Genomic DNA, 18,331 nt, shown 5'->3' with positions numbered 1-18,331 from the left:
AAACTGACTTTTCTTTTTTTTATTTAATTTTACTGGGTGTGCATCTTGTTCAAATGTCTTTTTCAGCATTTGTACATAAATATTCTGTATATAAATATTTGATTTTCATTTATTTTACAGAGTCCTTTATTTTGTTTCACAAATATGACATTCATGTCAAATGACATCTGCAGACTTTATAATGACCAGCAGGGGGCAGTGTATTGCAGTCTATGAGAACATTTACTGAGACCTGTTTCATGCACTAGTTTCATGTCTCATTGAATCCAACATGATGTTGATTTTGTAAATTAAGGTCACATGTTCCTCACATCTAATTTCAAAACACTGATCAATTTAAAAAAAAAATGAATTCCATACCAATTGCAGGAATAAAATAGGAATAAATAACAAACGAGAAATACATACAAAACAAGAGAAAGCCACACATGAGAGAACAGGTCACATGACAGCACAGCATTATCTACCCACAATTTGAACTAAATAACAGATAGCACAGGCAATGAAAACAAACGGAAATCAGAATAAATTTAAAAACTTTTATTGATGTTAACTTGAAGTGCTGAATTAGCCCTGTTGTCAGTTCAAATCACTTCAATCTATAGCGCACTTTAAGGTCTTTAGACCTTGAAAAGTAATACACTGCAAGGTAAGCTTGCAGCATCTTACTTTAAGGTCAACTGTGAAACTTTGTGGAAAGCCTGAGACAAGTTGATGAGTCAGTGAAGCGCACTTCCTTCTGATGACGGCTATACTGAGGTGAGTTTTTAAGCATATCCTGAACTTTATTCATTATTAGACTTCTGACACCTGGCAAATAAACTCTCACGCGATATGAGAACATAACAGCAAAAAGCCAGTAGCTGGTACATGAATGGATAAAAATTGGATCCCTCTTAGATTGAATTGGTTGCCCTCTTATATTACGTTGTTTTGAACCTAACCGCATCCACTGAATTAATGCAGTTTTCAGGACAGTAAAAACAGAGAACTCTGATATACACAATTTCTGATTGCTGATAGTGTTTCTTAATGCAAAATGGGCTTCCATTTAAAATGCAATTGCTTTATGTTCGATCTTTAGTGAAGAAGGGTCATTTTTGATTCTGTGGACAAGGGATGCAAATGGAATGTGAAGGCAACAGGTAGTAGGGTGAATTAGGGTTTCGTGTGGTCTTCAGTGCATGAATTTTATTGCCACTTTATTTCAACTTTTTATTAATGTACTCAAAAGAAAAACAAGAACCACAAAGGAGATTCTTGTGATTCTTGTTTGTGCTATCTGTTTGTGAAAGAAAGCACATTTTACCACATCATACTGTGTTTGCTGCCATTTATTTTACTCGTCCTGCCTGAGTGTCTGGGCTGCGTTTGTCTGTGCACCTTTGTTCTGGCCTTCTGCTGATGGGTTTCACATGCTGGGCTTTCCCTCTTGGTCCACACCCAGCAGCCTGCTGCTGACCACACACAGCCTACAAACTGATCCATCCATGCATCCATCCATGCATGCATGGCCTGGTTATTGTTGAGTTATCACCTCCAGCTCCTTGCTCATAACCAGGTAGATACTGGGCTGGGCCTGATCTCTGAGCTCAATAACAATGACAAAAATGCCAAACACTTTACTCTTCATGGTAAAAAATGTTTATAATACAGTAAAAACTGGATGTAGCCAAAATCAGTGTTTTATATACAGTGTAAGTGAACAACATTGCTACACTGCTGGTGTTTGATTGATAGAGGCTTTCTTTATAAGAACTATGATATCATTTCTTTTGCTGATTAACAGTTTTTATATAATTTTTATATCATATATAGCTTTCAAGAAGCCAAAGATCACTGGACGAAAAGACTACAGACCTGTGGCTCTGACATCTGGTCAGGAAGTCTTTTGAGCGCCTGGTTCTCTCCTATCTTAAGACCCTCACGGCCCCCCTCCTGGACCCCCTGCAGTTTGCATACAGAGCCAACAGGTCTGTAGACGATGCCATCAACATGGCCCTACACTTTGTCCTGCAGAATCTATGCTAGGATCCTGTTTGTGGACTTCAGCTCTACCTTCAACACCATCCTTTCAGACCTTCTTCAAGGATTGCTTTCCCAGATGAATGTGCCTGATCCCATCTGCCGGTGGATCACTGACTTCCTGACGGACAGGAAGCAACCAGTGAGGCTGGGGAAGAATGTCTTGGACTCCCGGACCATCAGCACGAGCTCCCCTCAGGGCTGTGTTCTTTCTTCTATGCCCTTCTCCCTGTACACCAACTGCCGCACCTCCAACCACCAGTCTGTCAAATTAATTAAGCTTGCAGATGACACCACCATTATTGGACTCCTCTCAGACGGGGATAAGTCTGCCTACAGGATGGAGGCTGAACATCTGGTGTCCTGATGCAGCCGCAACAACCAGGTGCTGAATAAGTGTTATTTTCATTTACCACTGGCCCAAGTACATTTTTATTGGCTTGTGAACAAAGCTGTAGTTTTTGTATTTTTAAATATTAACGCAATTTAATTGAGACATTATTTATATTATTTCACTTTCAATGTGAAAAATGCTGGAAAAACGTTGAAAATAATGGTCACCCCTGTTCGCTGCAATGTATAATAGTACAACTGCTGTCAGCCTTCATTAAGTTGCATCATTTAAACATTTGCATATTTTTATTCAACTTCTGCAGGATGCTTTGATGAAAGACTCCCTTTTCCCAAGTAGAGGCTTTACTAGAGGTCACAGGAACAGCGCTGCTGTTTTGGATGCGGAAAAATGTTGTCTTTCACTCTACCTGAGCTCAGTGTTTCAGTAAGGGCTCCGCCTCATTGTAGCTGACGCTGAAATGTTTGTGTGGGTTGCCATGACAACACCAGAAGTGCATCTGAGATCGTGTCCAAATTCATGGGCTGCATCCTCCTGAGGACTCGGTGTTCTGACAAAACGTCTTACTTTGGCAAAACGTCCTACCGTAAGTAGTTCATGCGTTCTCGGCGGCTCTAGTGACCCTCGAACTCTCGGCTAGCTATCGAGGTGGTGGATAACATACGTCTCCCCCACAAGAGCACGAACCTACAACTTTTCTACTACTGGTTTTACAAGGCGTACACGGTAAAAACATTATGCTGTTATTTGTTAAGCACTTGTGCACCTTGTGAAAAGAAATAAGTGGCTGAGATGGATGTCATATGTGCTATTGATATTATTTTACTCGTTTCTAGTTTTCACGGTGCCCCATGATTGTGAGAGGAATAAAAAAGAATTGTGGACATCAGTACGAAGCATGGATTCTTTTGACCAGAGTAGATACACTGGTCCCTTGAATATACTAATCTTTTTGAGGTGGGTGACTGTTCCTGTGTATTTACAGAAACAATGGTTGTGATAACCTCAGCTGTTTCAGAGGGTGACTGTTCGTTGCTTTGCGCACTTTTAAATCTGTATACAATGGTTTGTTCCCTTTTTGTGTTCTGAGGTTTAAACAAAGATGTACTAGATGTATTATACCGGTCCCTCGAATCTACAAATCTTTTAGATGTGGATGACTGTTCATTTTCATCTGTGTTTACAGAAACACTGGGTGTTGGAACCTCAGTAGTTTCTTTTTGGCTGACAGACTCTGGAGCTGTACAAGAGGAATAAAGAGCTGCAATGCTTTTGTGAACCTGACCTGGGAAGGGAGAGAAATATATTTTTGTTTTGTTTTTGTTTGTCTTCTTGTTTTATTTGATTCCTTGTGGGATTTGGATCCAACAAGTAAAGTATGCATATTATGCACACACACAAACACACATGCAGCTATTACCATTTCTTGTATTCTTGAATAAAGACATTGATCTGACACATTTAAAATGCAGCCAATTGTTTTTATTGTTATATTATTAAGAAAAAAGAAAAGGTGGGGGTGGGGGGATGTAAAGAAGAGCTTAAAGGAAAGGGCTAGAGGAGAGAAAACCCCAACAATTAGCAGGGCATTTTTTTACTTGGACAAATTGTTAATAAAGTTTCCATATCTGTAACAATGATGACAGTATAATTGTTTATAAACAATTATATTGACAATTATATGTGTCCAGTATGTTGGCTCATTTTCTTTTACTTTTTGCATTTGAAAATAAAAGTTGGGCTGATTTTGACACCATTACAAGAAGTGTTGTTAATGATTCTTTTTGAATTAAAATCAGGTTACCACAAATTGTTTTTTAATTTAATTTCATTTGAAATGTTTGTCAGTGGGTAAACAATTCGTAATGCAAAGTCAGAAACATCGAGTTATTCTTGTACTGCATGCTTGCAATAAATAAGTTGTCCTAACAGTCAGTCAAAGGAGCTTGGAAAGAAAAGCGTCTGGACTTCTTTGAGTTGAAGTGACTGATATATATATTTTTTGTCTGTTTGTTTTGTTGGTTTTTGTTTTTTGCCCTTTATCACCATTCCTCTTCCCTGCTGTTTTTCTTTCCCTCTTTCTTTCTCCCCTTTCTTTCCCCCAGTCATGTCTGTCCTATGTGTAGCAAGTGAAAATAAAATAAACAAGAAAAACAAAGGTGAATCAAATAGACCAATACGGCAAGGCCGGGATGGTCCATTTGGTAAAGTAAATCCGTTAGTTATATTTAACATAATGTTAAATGGCAACATTCTGTTTACAATGTTACCATTTTACATTGTGTTAAATGGTAACATTCTGTTTACAATGTTACCATTTTACATTGTGTTAAATGGTAACATTCTGTTTACAATGTTACCCTTTTACATTATGTTAAATGGTAACATTCTGTTTACAATGTTACCATTTCACATTATGTTAAATGGTAACATTATGTTTACAATGTTACCATTTACATTATGTTAAATGGTAACATTATGTTTACGATGTTACCATTTTACATTATGTTAAATTGTCAGTAGGCCTGGTACCGGAACCGGTACTGGACCCCCTTTTACTTTCAGCCATCAGAAGAGGGTACACTGTGGTCATAACAATAGTCAGACTGTAGCATTTAAAGGTCCCAAAGTGTACCAGGAAAATATCCCCCGCACGATTACACCAGCAGCCTGAATTGTGAATGTGAGGGAGGATGGATCCATGCTTTCATGTTGTTCACTCCAGGCTGATATGAAAATGATATAACTAATACTACTTCTACTAATAATGACAATAACAACAAAATAATAATAATAATGTCAAAAATACCAGTAATAATAATAACAATAACAACATAAACAACAACATTACTACTACTAATAATAAAGATAAACAAATGTATTAAAAAATTAATAATGATAATAATAATAATAATAAAACTGATCATAACAGTAACAATATCTTTTTTTTTTTTTTTTTTTTTTTTTTAAATGACATCAGAAACAGCAGTATGCGACATTACGTGATGGCAGAGCTTCAGTTCATCCTTTGTCATTTTTTTTTTTTTTTTTTTTTTTTTTATTTTATTTTTTTTTTTTTTAATAAATAGGACAGGGGGAATGAATGAGAGAGAGAGGGGGAGAGAAAAAAAGAAAACCAAAGGGGAGAAGAGACGGTGAGAAGGGGGGGGAAGAGAGACAAAAAAAAAACAAAAAACTCCTGGGTCACCTGTATGGAGAAAAAAAAACAAACAAACAAACAAACAAACAGAGGAGACAGCAAACAACAAAGAGCAACATAATAATAGAGAAAACAAAGCACCATCACAATAAACTAGCTAGTCATAGATATCAGTATTTACTAAGTAATAAACAATATTGTGCAGCACGCAAGATAGACAGCGCACAGTGTGCTTTGAGGCAGCAGCCAAGAAAGCTTTAGTCCGCGTCTGTGAATACCCATGTGTGCATACCTGTGTGGATCAGCATGCTTGCATTCCAAAGGTTTCTCCATGTAATGATCTGCTAGGGAGTGTGGGGGGGCCTCAGCCCCGTCCTCCAGGGTGTGAAGCGGGTATGGAGGAGATCAAAACTCCAGACATCCAGAGGCCCCCAGAACACAAAAGACCATGGAAGACCAACAGAGGGGCAGCCGCGCCACTGTTCCAGTAAGAGCTGAGGAGAGTCCCAGATGAGGGCTCACTCAGCAGCCGCGGAGCAGAAGCCAGGGGGGGTTGCAGTGACGCGCCCGTGAGCTCCGCCGGCCCCCAGCTGCGCCTGAGTGACCGAGCCCTAGGCCGAGAGGCCGGGGGCACCCCACCTCCAAAGGGGGCCCGAGCGAGCCCCAGGCCCCAGGCCCCGACAAGCGGCCGCCAAGGAGTGAGCCGGTGTGTACCCGGACGCCCACCCCCAGACACAAAGAACCACCAACACACCGACACCTGAGGGAGTCCGCCACCGGCAGGGGAAGTGGTGGTGGGTGGAGATAGTAACAACAGTAACAATATCAATCATAACAACAAGAGTACTAACAACAATAATAACAATAACAATGAAGGTGTTGCTGCAGATCTGAGTCCCGACTCTGCTGCCTTTCTAGTGCGGCAAAGAAAGTAAGAAATAGAAAAAGAAAAACACAAATAAACTGAGTGTGAGGGTTTTTCTACAAGTTACACTGAATATTTGCACAGACATGCTGACTGTTTGCTGGGAGACGTCACCTGTCTTTTATAGAATAGCAGGTAAGCTGTTCTCTGCCGCTGCTCACACACAGACTCACACGTGGTCTGGCAGACCAACTCGTCATCGTACGTGAGCCGGCTGTCTGTGACGTCGTCTCTTCCGCTCATCTGGTGAACGCCGTCACAGACGTAATGTCCTGAGAGGAGAAGGCGCACTTATTAACGTCTCATAAACTTTCAAAGCTGACCTGCATTCAGCACATGTGTCTGAAAGCACCCACTCACCGCTGTAAGCTGAGGAGCCCAAACGACTGATCACGCTGACCAACAAATAGCGAGCAGTTTACTGGGAGAGGGCAGCGGCACCACCCGTTAGCTTAGAAATGGGCTCCATCCATACTTGAAATGAACGGTGTGCCTTTTCCCTTACCTCTTCAGTAAAGGCTGTGTCCTGGCTGATCACCAGCTGCTGTGTCAGAACAATGGGGCTGTTCTTCTTCTCCACGGTGAACGATGGAGTGAACGTAAACCACTTCAGCTGGAGGATCAGCACACTGAAAGAGATGAGACAAAGAGGAGAGGCTCAAAGGAAGACGCAAGGAGGACATGACATGAACAAAACTGACACCGACTGAACTGTGGTGGTTTGAGGCCTTTGGGGACCGATTTGAGGTTACTCACTTTGGCAGGTTCAAGAACAACAGCTCCTCTTTGATCTTCTTAGCTCCGCACTGACATTCGTAGTCCAACAGGCCGCCCTGCAGCAGGGAGCAGGAGGAACAGGTGCATTAGAGTTAAACTCTTTTACAGATGAATTCACATATTCGTGGGAGCAAGCCTGTTCACAGAATAGAGTCTAAACGAGCTCTTACTTTCAGACTCCAGCCCCGCCCTTCAGCAGCATCCTGCTGGCTGGCACAACCTTGCCATTGGCTGCTGCCAGGGACTCAACAGGTTAGAACAAAAATATAAATATTATATCTGAGTTCTTATGTGGACCCGCCTTCCAGACACAACGTCACCTTCCATGAATGTCCACAGGTTAGCGGCCCTCGCTCTGCTGGTCCTCCAAAGTAAGAAAAAATGAGGAAAAAATAAGGAGCAGACCAAGCAAAAGAGGGTATTTAAAGAGACAGTGCTCTTAAGGTGCATTTTTGGCGAGTTTTATTATCTAAATGTCATTGTGTCACTTTCTTATGAGGCTTCAGTGAACTAAAAAAGCTTCTGGGATGAGAGGCGAAACGTCTTCAAAAAAGTTAAAGAAGTCCGGTTGCTTTTTTCCCCCAAGCTCCTTAGAGTTCTCTGAAAATGGTCAGGTAGAAGGACTGGACTGAAAATGAGTAAAAAAGCAGCCAAAGCCCAAGGAAGTTGAAAGACTGGAAACTATTGCTGAGGTCATGTCAGTGTAAAAAGTTACCTACAAGTCTGGCACCTTGGAAGCAAAACATAAAGAAATAAGGTGTAAGGCCAAATGTTTGGTCCTGCAGCCAACCGGACCATGAAATATAGAGCACAGGTGAACAAAGTGAGGCAGCAGTTTGCTGATTTCCACCTTGTGCCTTTCATGTTGATCAGCTTAGTAGTTTGCCAGCTTTCTAGCTGTTAAAGACTTTTGGCGAGAGGTTATTCATATTTGAACTCTAATTGAACCCCTCTTTTTTACTGTTTTTTTGTTTGTTTGTTTTGGGGTTTTTTGTTGTCTTAGATGGCCTGACTCAGCAGGTGGGGGCAGTTTCTGAGTTTACCTTCGTTCAAACAGTGCAGAAATGGTTTCGCTATGCTCCAGACCGGATGGGTGGTGCAGGACGCCCGATATCCAGCCCCATCATGGAGTAAACTAAAAACAGTAAATAATACATTTAACAAACAAGCAAGCTCTAAATTTAAGCGGAGAGACAGCAGACATAGCCGCACCATTCCAGGGATTTTTGGTTAGCATGAGGGGTCTAGCCAGGACCCTTACTGGATACTGGGTGGGAATCGAACGTGCGACTCCAAAGATGTGTAGTATTACCACTACACTATCCAGCTGCGCTACACTATCCAACAAAAAAAGTTTTTAGAAAATTTGATAAAGTCTGATGCTTAATATTGTAGGGATATTAATCTCCCTATGATATTAATACAGATTAATAACACAGAGAAGTCATACTTCTGTTATGACAGAATTAATTGGGTAAATTATATTTACAATTGTAACATTGTAAACTTAATGTTACGATTTTACATCATGTTGCAATTTAACATAATGTGAAATTGTAACATTGTAAACATAATGTTACAATTTTACAATTGTAACATCCATCCATCCATCCATCCATCCATCTTCATCCGCTTTATCCGAGGTCGCGGGGGCAGCAGCCTAAGCAAAGAGGCCCAGACCTCCCTCTCCCCAGCCACCTCCTCCAGCTTATCCGGGGGAACACCAAGGCGTTCCCAGGCCAGCCGAGAGATATAATCTCTCCAGCGTGTCCTGGGTCTGCCCCGGGGCCTCCTCCCGGTGGGACATGCCTGGAACACCTCACCCAGGAGGCGCCCAGGGGGCATCCTTGTCAGATGCCCGAACCACCTCAGCTGGCTCCTTTCGATGTGGAGCAGCAGCTGCTCTACTCTGAGCCCCTCCCGGACGGCCGAACTTCTCACCCTATCTCTAAGGGAGAGGCCAGCCACCCTTCGGAGGAAGCTCATTTCTGCCGCTTGTATACGCGATCTCGTTCTTTCGGTCACTACCCACAGCTCGTGGCCATAGGTGAGGGTAGGGATTGTAACATTGTAAACATAATACAATTTTACATTATGTTACTGTCAGAGTCGGACGGTGCCCCGACCGGTCGACCTGTGTGTGTGTGTGTTTTTTGTTCTCCTCTCTCGCTCCGCTTTTTCTCCGCTGCGATTGTTACCTCCGACCCGTAAGTGCTGCCGCTCTGAGCTGCCTACTAAGCCTGGACGCGATCGAGACGGAGAGACGGAAGGGGACACTTCACTGATTCTAGGGAGTTTTGTGGACACACGAGGGGAGACGGGGAGAGGAGCACTGAAGGGACTTGCACTGTGGATAACTGTGGATTGATTTTGGCTTCACTGTAAATAAAGACACTGTTCAACTTAAACGAGAAGTCCGCGTCTAGGTTCGCTAACTCACCACCCTTAACAGCTACAATTTAACATCATGTAAAATTGTAACATCATGTTACAATTTGTAAATTGTAACATTGTAAACATAATGTTACAATTTTATATGATGTTAAACTGTAACATAAAGTAAAATTGTAACATTATGTTTACAATGTTACAATTTTACATTATGTTAAATTGTTACATAATGTAAAATTGTAACATTATGTTTACAATGTTACAATTTGTAAATTGTAACATTGTAAACATAATGTTACAATTTTACTTTATGTTAAACTAACATAATGTAAAATTGTAACATTATGTTTACAATGTTACAATTTTACATTATGTTAAATTGTAACATAATGCTTAACAGATAATGGTTATCCTCTTTTTATATCATACATCATTGTCTCTGTAGGAGGGTCTGGAGCACTCCCTGCTGAGCCGCTGGGCTCAGTACCTTGCAGGCAGGTCCGACGATGACTTCATCATCTCACCTGAGCTCAAAATTCTGGTGCGTGAAGGCGTCCCTCGGGAGTATCGGCAGAGAGTGTGGCGCTGTTTGGTCCGAGCCAGAACTTTGACAAGCCAAGAGTGCCACATGCAACGCTATCAGCAGGTACAGCTGTAGAGAGAGAGAGTGCTTTATCCGCACCTGAGCACAGGTGGCTCCTCCTTCTTCCTGTTGGGAATGCTGGCGAGCACTCAGTAATCCTGTTCTGTTTCCAGCTGTGTGAGAAGAGTCGGACAGCTCCTAATCCTGCCTCCAGGCAGGTCCAGCTGGACCTTCACCGAACCCTGACGACCAATCAGCACTTCTCCTCGCCGTCCAGCCCCGCCCTCCAGCCCTGCCCTCCAGCAGCTCCGCCGCATCCTTCTGGCCTTCTCCGGGCATAACCCTGCCATTGGCTACTGCCAGGTACTCAACAGGTCAGAACAAAAGTATAAATTTTATATCTGAGTTCTTATGTGGACCCGCCTTCCAGGCAGAACCTCACCTTCCATCAATGTCCACAGGTTAGTGGCCCTCGCTCTGCTGGTCCTCCAAAGTGACGAAGACGCCTTCTGGTGTCTGGTGGCAGTGGTGGAAGCCATCATGCCTCAGGACTACTACACCAAGAATCTGGTGGCCTCTCAGGTCAGCAGACACACTCACCTGCTTGCCTGCTGTGATCTGTTTTAGTGATCAGTGAGGCTGATCTCTGTGAGTCTTTGTGCTCAGGCGGACCAGCGCGTGCTGAAGGACTTCATGGCGGAGAAGCTTCCTCGCCTGGCATCTCACTTTGAGGATCACAACATTGACGTCTCTCTGGTCACCTTCAACTGGTTCCTGGTGGTTTTTGTGGAGAGTCTGCCCAGCGACATCCTGATGCCTCTGTGGGACGCCTTCCTGTATGAGGGTACCAAGGTACCATACACCCGAACACACCATGACAGAAATGCAGACAACACTTGAATGCACCACAGTAGTGTCCATGGAAACAAAAATGATTTTGTTTTCACCTTTAGATGTCTTTATTTACATTTTAGGAGTAATAAGACATTGTTTACTAAGCATGGGGAACTGTCATGTGACATGAAATAGGAGTGGGAAAGCAGATCATTCTAGTAACGACCTCACAGTCTACCACAAGCAGCGTAAATCCAGACGATGAGCGGGACAATGGCTTTGGGCTTGTTTCTGCAATGTGACAAATGCAGCACAGCTTTTACATCGTTTGTCTCAGGAAATAAAATCACAGTTCAGACACAGAAATATATACCACACAGGGATAAATGCTGACAACAGCTTCAGCCACGTAGATCCAACCCAAAAGTTTAATTTAAACTTAAAGCTCAACTACCAAGTAAGTTAATATTATCTGGCAACTGAGGAACCAAGTGGCTTATTGGAAATCGATCAGAGCTGTAATGAGTAAAGGGCCCAACTGCACCACAACTGAAAGAGTAATTTTATGACTCACCTCCTCAAAGTTTCCAATTAATTGTGTGGCGTGAGTGTCCTGTTATGAAATGCGTGTCTGTGCTGCAGGTGATCTTCAGATACACTCTGGCTCTGTTCAAATACAAAGAGGACGACATCCTGAAGATTCACGACAGCGTGGAGATCTACCAGTACCTACGCTTCTTCACAAAGACCGTCTCCAATGCCAGGTACGCACTCGCCTCCACCCGCCTTAATCTACGAGCTGTTACACTCTCAGAAGTGTAGCGGATGTAGCTGTTGAATCTTTGAGCTTCAAACCCTTTTTACTGAAATTTTGTGAGAAGTTTAAATTTCCCTGATCACAGTAACAACGATTTAAAGATTTTTAAGTATCTGCAGCTCTCGGATACATGTGGTCCAGTCAGTCCAGTATTTCCTGCTCAAACTGCAGTACCTGAAGTATCAAGCAGCATAAAACAGAAACACTCAAGCTGATCAGTTTCCAGTTCCTCTGTGTTGGTGATCGAGTCCTTTCCACCTGCGTGTGTCCATGCAGGAAGCTAACCAGCATCGCCTTCAACGACATTCCCCAGCCGGCTGCTGAGGAACCGGCGAGTGCTCCACCTGGAGCGCCTGCAGGCGGAGCTGCGTGAGCTGGAGGAGCAGCACAAGGAGTTCATCACCGAGAGCGTCGTACGGAAAGACAAAGAGCTCGACGTCATGGTGAGCGAGGACGACGAGGACCTCTGATCACACGGGACGCTTCAGCTGCTCACTTCGAGACGACGATGAGTTTTCCATGAGTTCAAGAGAATTTTACTAAACCGGCTGTTAACTGGTTTCCTTCACACCAAACACAGGATTGTGTCAGGTTCACCATCTCTACTAACACTACAAGGAAACAGACGCATACAGATTTAACTGCATCACATCTCTGAAACAAGCTTGCAGTAAACAAATGTGTACTGTGTTCACGTGTGTAATAAGTCAGGCTGCAGAAATGTGCAGATGTATTTCAGTGAATTCATTTGGATTAATATGTGATAGCTTATTTATTTCATTGCATCTTTTGCTTTATACCTAAAAATGCGTGACATTTCTAAATGTAGTCACATCCCTATGAAACATGGTTGATTATCAGCTGTAGTCACAGCTGGTGATAAAGTAATTAAAATGTCCAGCTATTCAAAAATAGGGCATTCTGCACAATGAGTACTTTTTGGTACTTGAAGTATATTTTGATGCTGATGCTTCAGGGCATTGTGCTGCATTGTCGAAGCTCTCTGGGCTTCCGGTTAGAACGACCTCACAGTGTTTTATTTTGATCTGGTGTAAAGTGCATTGTGCGGAAATGACAGCATGATAGTCACATGATAAAACTGACTTTTCTTTTTTTTAATTTTACTGGGTGTGCATCTTGTTCAAATGTCTTTTTCAGCATTTGTACATAAATATTCTGTATATAAATATTTGATTTTCATTTATTTTACAGAGTCCTTTATTTTGTTTCACAAATATGACATTCATGTCAAATGACATCTGCAGACTTTATAATGACCAGCAGGGGGCAGTGTATTGCAGTCTATGAGAACATTTACTGAGACCTGTTTCATGCACTAGTTTCATGTCTCATTGAATCCAACATGATGTTGATTTTGTAAATTAAGGTCACATCTTCATCACATCTAATTTCAAAACACTGATCAATTTTTAAAAAAAAATGAATTCCATACCAATTGCAGGAATAAAATAGGAATAAATAACAAACGAGAAATACATACAAAACAAGAGAAAGGCACACATGAGAGAACAGGTCACATGACAGCACAGCATTATCTACCCACAATTTGAACTAAATAACAGATAGCACAGGCAATGAAAACAAACGGAAATCAGAATAAATTTAAAAACTTTTATTGATGTTAACTTGAAGTGCTGAATTAGCCCTGTTGTCAGTTCAAATCACTTCAATCTATAGCGCACTTTAAGGTCTTTAGACCTTAAAAAGGAATACACTGCAAGGTAAGCTTGCAGCATCTTACTTTAAGGTCAACTGTGAAACTTTGTGGAAAGCCTGAGACAAGTTGATGAGTCAGTGAAGCGCACTTCCTTCTGATGACGGCTATACTGAGGTGAGTTTTTAAGCATATCCTGAACTTTATTCATTATTAGACTTCTGACACCTGGCAAATAAACTCTCACGCGATATGAGAACATAACAGCAAAAAGCCAGTAGCTGGTACATGAATGGATAAAAATTGGATCCCTCTTAGATTGAATTGGTTGCCCTCTTATATTACGTTGTTTTGAACCTAACCGCATCCACTGAATTAATGCAGTTTTCAGGACAGTAAAAACAGAGAACTCTGATATACACAATTTCTGATTGCTGATAGTGTTTCTTAATGCAAAATGGGCTTCCATTTAAAATGCAATTGCTTTATGTTCGATCTTTAGTGAAGAAGGGTCATTTTTGATTCTGTGGACAAGGGATGCAAATGGAATGTGAAGGCAACAGGTAGTAGGGTGAATTAGGGTTTCGTGTGGTCTTCAGTGCATGAATTTTATTGCCACTTTATTTCAACTTTTTATTAATGTACTCAAAAGAAAAACAAGAACCACAAAGGAGATTCTTGTGATTCTTGTTTGTGCTATCTGTTTGTGAAAGAAAGCACATTTTACCACATCATACTGTGTTTGCTGCCATTTATTTTACTCGTCCTGCCTGAGTGTCTGGGCTGCGTTTGTCTGTGCACCTTTGTTCTGGCCTTCTGCTGATGGGTTTCACATGCTGGGCTTTCCCTCTTGGTCCACACCCAGCAGCCTGCTGCTGACCACACACAGCCTACAAACTGATCCATCCATGCATCCATCCATGCATGCATGGCCTGGTTATTGTTGAGTTATCACCTCCAGCTCCTTGCTCATAACCAGGTAGATACTGGGCTGGGCCTGATCTCTGAGCTCAATAACAATGACAAAAATGCCAAACACTTTACTCTTCATGGTAAAAAATGTTTATAATACAGTAAAAACTGGATGTAGCCAAAATCAGTGTTTTATATACAGTGTAAGTGAACAACATTGCTACACTGCTGGTGTTTGATTGATAGAGGCTTTCTTTATAAGAACTATGATATCATTTCTTTTGCTGATTAACAGTTTTTATATAATTTTTATATCATATATAGCTTTCAAGAAGCCAAAGATCACTGGACGAAAAGACTACAGACCTGTGGCTCTGACATCTGGTCAGGAAGTCTTTTGAGCGCCTGGTTCTCTCCTATCTTAAGACCCTCACGGCCCCCCTCCTGGACCCCCTGCAGTTTGCATACAGAGCCAACAGGTCTGTAGACGATGCCATCAACATGGCCCTACACTTTGTCCTGCAGAATCTATGCTAGGATCCTGTTTGTGGACTTCAGCTCTACCTTCAACACCATCCTTTCAGACCTTCTTCAAGGATTGCTTTCCCAGATGAATGTGCCTGATCCCATCTGCCGGTGGATCACTGACTTCCTGACGGACAGGAAGCAACCAGTGAGGCTGGGGAAGAATGTCTTGGACTCCCGGACCATCAGCACGAGCTCCCCTCAGGGCTGTGTTCTTTCTTCTATGCCCTTCTCCCTGTACACCAACTGCCGCACCTCCAACCACCAGTCTGTCAAATTAATTAAGCTTGCAGATGACACCACCATTATTGGACTCCTCTCAGACGGGGATAAGTCTGCCTACAGGATGGAGGCTGAACATCTGGTGTCCTGATGCAGCCGCAACAACCAGGTGCTGAATAAGTGTTATTTTCATTTACCACTGGCCCAAGTACATTTTTATTGGCTTGTGAACAAAGCTGTAGTTTTTGTATTTTTAAATATTAACGCAATTTAATTGAGACATTATTTATATTATTTCACTTTCAATGTGAAAAATGCTGTAAAAACGTTGAAACTAATGGTCACCCCTGTTCGCTGCAATGTAAAATAGTACAACTGCTGTCAGCCTTCATTAAGTTGCATCATTTAAACATTTGCATATTTTTATTCAACTTCTGCAGGATGCTTTGATGAAAGACTCCCTTTTCCCAAGTAGAGGCTTTACTAGAGGTCACAGGAACAGCGCTGCTGTTTTGGATGCGGAAAAATGTTGTCTTTCACTCTACCTGAGCTCAGTGTCCCAGTAAGGGCTCCGCCTCATTGTAGCTGACGCTGAAATGTTTGTGTGGGTTGCCATGACAACACCAGAAGTGCATCTGAGATCGTGTCCAAATTCATGGGCTGCATCCTCCTGAGGACTCGGTGTTCTGACAAAACGTCTTACTTTGGCAAAACGTCCTACCGTAAGTAGTTCATGCGTTCTCGGCGGCTCTAGTGACCCTCGAACTCTCGGCTAGCTATCGAGGTGGTGGATAACATACGTCTCCCCCACAAGAGCACGAATCTACAACTTTTCTACTACTGGTTTTACAAGGCGTACACGGTAAAAACATTATGCTGTTATTTGTTAAGCACTTGTGCACCTTGTGAAAAGAAATAAGTGGCTGAGATGGATGTCATATGTGCTATTGATATTATTTTACTCGTTTCTAGTTTTCACGGTGCTCCATGATTGTGAGAGGAATAAAAAAGAATTGTGGACATCAGTACGAAGCATGGATTCTTTTGACCAGAGTAGATACACTGGTCCCTTGAATATACTAATCTTTTTGAGGTGGGTGACTGTTCCTGTGTATTTACAGAAACAATGGTTGTGATAACCTCAGCTGTTTCAGAGGGTGACTGTTCGTTGCTTTGCGCACTTTTAAATCTGTATACAATGGTTTGTTCCCTTTTTGTGTTCTGAGGTTTAAACAAAGATGTACTAGATGTATTATACCGGTCCCTCGAATCTACAAATCTTTTAGATGTGGATGACTGTTCATTTTCATCTGTGTTTACAGAAACACTGGGTGTTGGAACCTCAGTAGTTTCTTTTTGGCTGACAGACTCTGGAGCTGTACAAGAGGAATAAAGAGCTGCAATGCTTTTGTGAACCTGACCTGGGAAGGGAGAGAAATATATTTTTGTTTTGTTTTTGTTTGTCTTCTTGTTTTATTTGATTCCTTGTGGGATTTGGATCCAACAAGTAAAGTATGCATATTATGCACACACACAAACACACATGCAGCTATTACCATTTCTTGTATTCTTGAATAAAGACATTGATCTGACACATTTAAAATGCAGCCAATTGTTTTTATTGTTATATTATTAAGAAAAAAGAAAAGGTGGGGGTGGGGGGATGTAAAGAAGAGCTTAAAGGAAAGGGCTAGAGGAGAGAAATCCCCAACAATTAGCAGGGCATTTTTTTTACTTGGACAAATTGTTAATAAAGTTTCCATATCTGTAACAATGATGACAGTATAATTGTTTATAAACAATTATATTGACAATTATATGTGTCCAGTATGTTGGCTCATTTTCTTTTACTTTTTGCATTTGAAAGTAAAAGTTGGGCTGATTTTGACACCATTACAAGAAGTGTTGTTAATGATTCTTTTTGAATTAAAATCAGGTTACCACAAATTGTTTTTTAATTTAATTTCATTTGAAATGTTTGTCAGTGGGTAAACAATTCGTAATGCAAAGTCAGAAACATCGAGTTATTCTTGTACTGCATGCTTGCAATAAATAAGTTGTCCTAACAGTCAGTCAAAGGAGCTTGGAAAGAAAAGCGTCTGGACTTCTTTGAGTTGAAGTGACTGATATATATATTTTTTGTCTGTTTGTTTTGTTGGTTTTTGTTTTTTGCCCTTTATCACCATTCCTCTTCCCTGCTGTTTTTCTTTCCCTCTTTCTTTCTCCCCTTTCTTTCCCTCAGTCATGTCTGTCCTATGTGTAGCAAGTGAAAATAAAATAAACAATAAAAACAAAGGTGAATCAAATAGACCAATACGGCAAGGCCGGGATGGTCCATTTGGTAAAGTAAATCCGTTAGTTATATTTAACATAATGTTAAATGGCAACATTCTGTTTACAATGTTACCATTTCACATTATGTTAAATGGTAACATTCTGTTTACAATGTTACCATTTTACATTATGTTAAATGGTAACATTCTGTTTACAATGTTACCATTTTACATTGTGTTAAATGGTAACATTCTGTTTACAATGTTACCATTTCACATTGTGTTAAATGGTAACATTCTGTTTACAATGTTACCATTTTACATTATGTTAAATGGTAACATTATGTTTACAATGTTACCATTTACATTATGTTAAATTGTAACATTATGTTTACGATGTTACCATTTTACATTATGTTAAATTGTCAGTAGGCCTGGTACCGGAACCGGTACTGGACCCCCTTTTACTTTCAGCCATCAGAAGAGGGTACACTGTGGTCATAACAATACTCAGACTGTAGCATTTAAAGGTCCCAAAGTGTACCAGGAAAATATCCCCCGCACGAATACACCAGCAGCCTGAATTGTGAATGTGAGGGAGGATGGATCCATGCTTTCATGTTGTTCACTCCAGGCTGATATAAAAATGATATAACTAATACTACTTCTACTAATAATGACAATAACAACAAAATAATAATAATAGTGTCAAAAATACCAGTAATAATAATAACAATAACAACATAAACAACAACATTACTACTAATAATAATAAAGATAAACAAATGTATTAAAAAATTAATAATGATAATAATAATAAAACTGATCATAACAGTAACAATATCAATCATAACAACAAG

General features: G+C 41.1%; 1 long non-coding RNA gene across 1 annotated transcript; it reads left to right on the top strand.

Moving 5' to 3' along the window:
• Nucleotides 1-8,970: 8,970 nt before the first annotated feature.
• Nucleotides 8,971-10,572, top strand: LOC308408951. The gene is made up of 3 exons (XR_013973880.1): nt 8,971-9,286; nt 10,076-10,276; nt 10,387-10,572. It is a non-coding gene; the product is annotated as an uncharacterized lncRNA (long non-coding RNA).
• Nucleotides 10,573-18,331: the final 7,759 nt, after the last annotated feature.

Source organism: Rhamphochromis sp. 'chilingali' (genome assembly GCF_963969265.1).
Source record: "Rhamphochromis sp. 'chilingali' genome assembly, chromosome: 13".
Classification (NCBI taxonomy): domain Eukaryota; kingdom Metazoa; phylum Chordata; class Actinopteri; order Cichliformes; family Cichlidae; genus Rhamphochromis; species Rhamphochromis sp. 'chilingali'.
The sequence above is the reverse complement of the archived record's forward strand: the minus strand, read 5'-3'. Positions and strand labels throughout refer to the sequence as shown.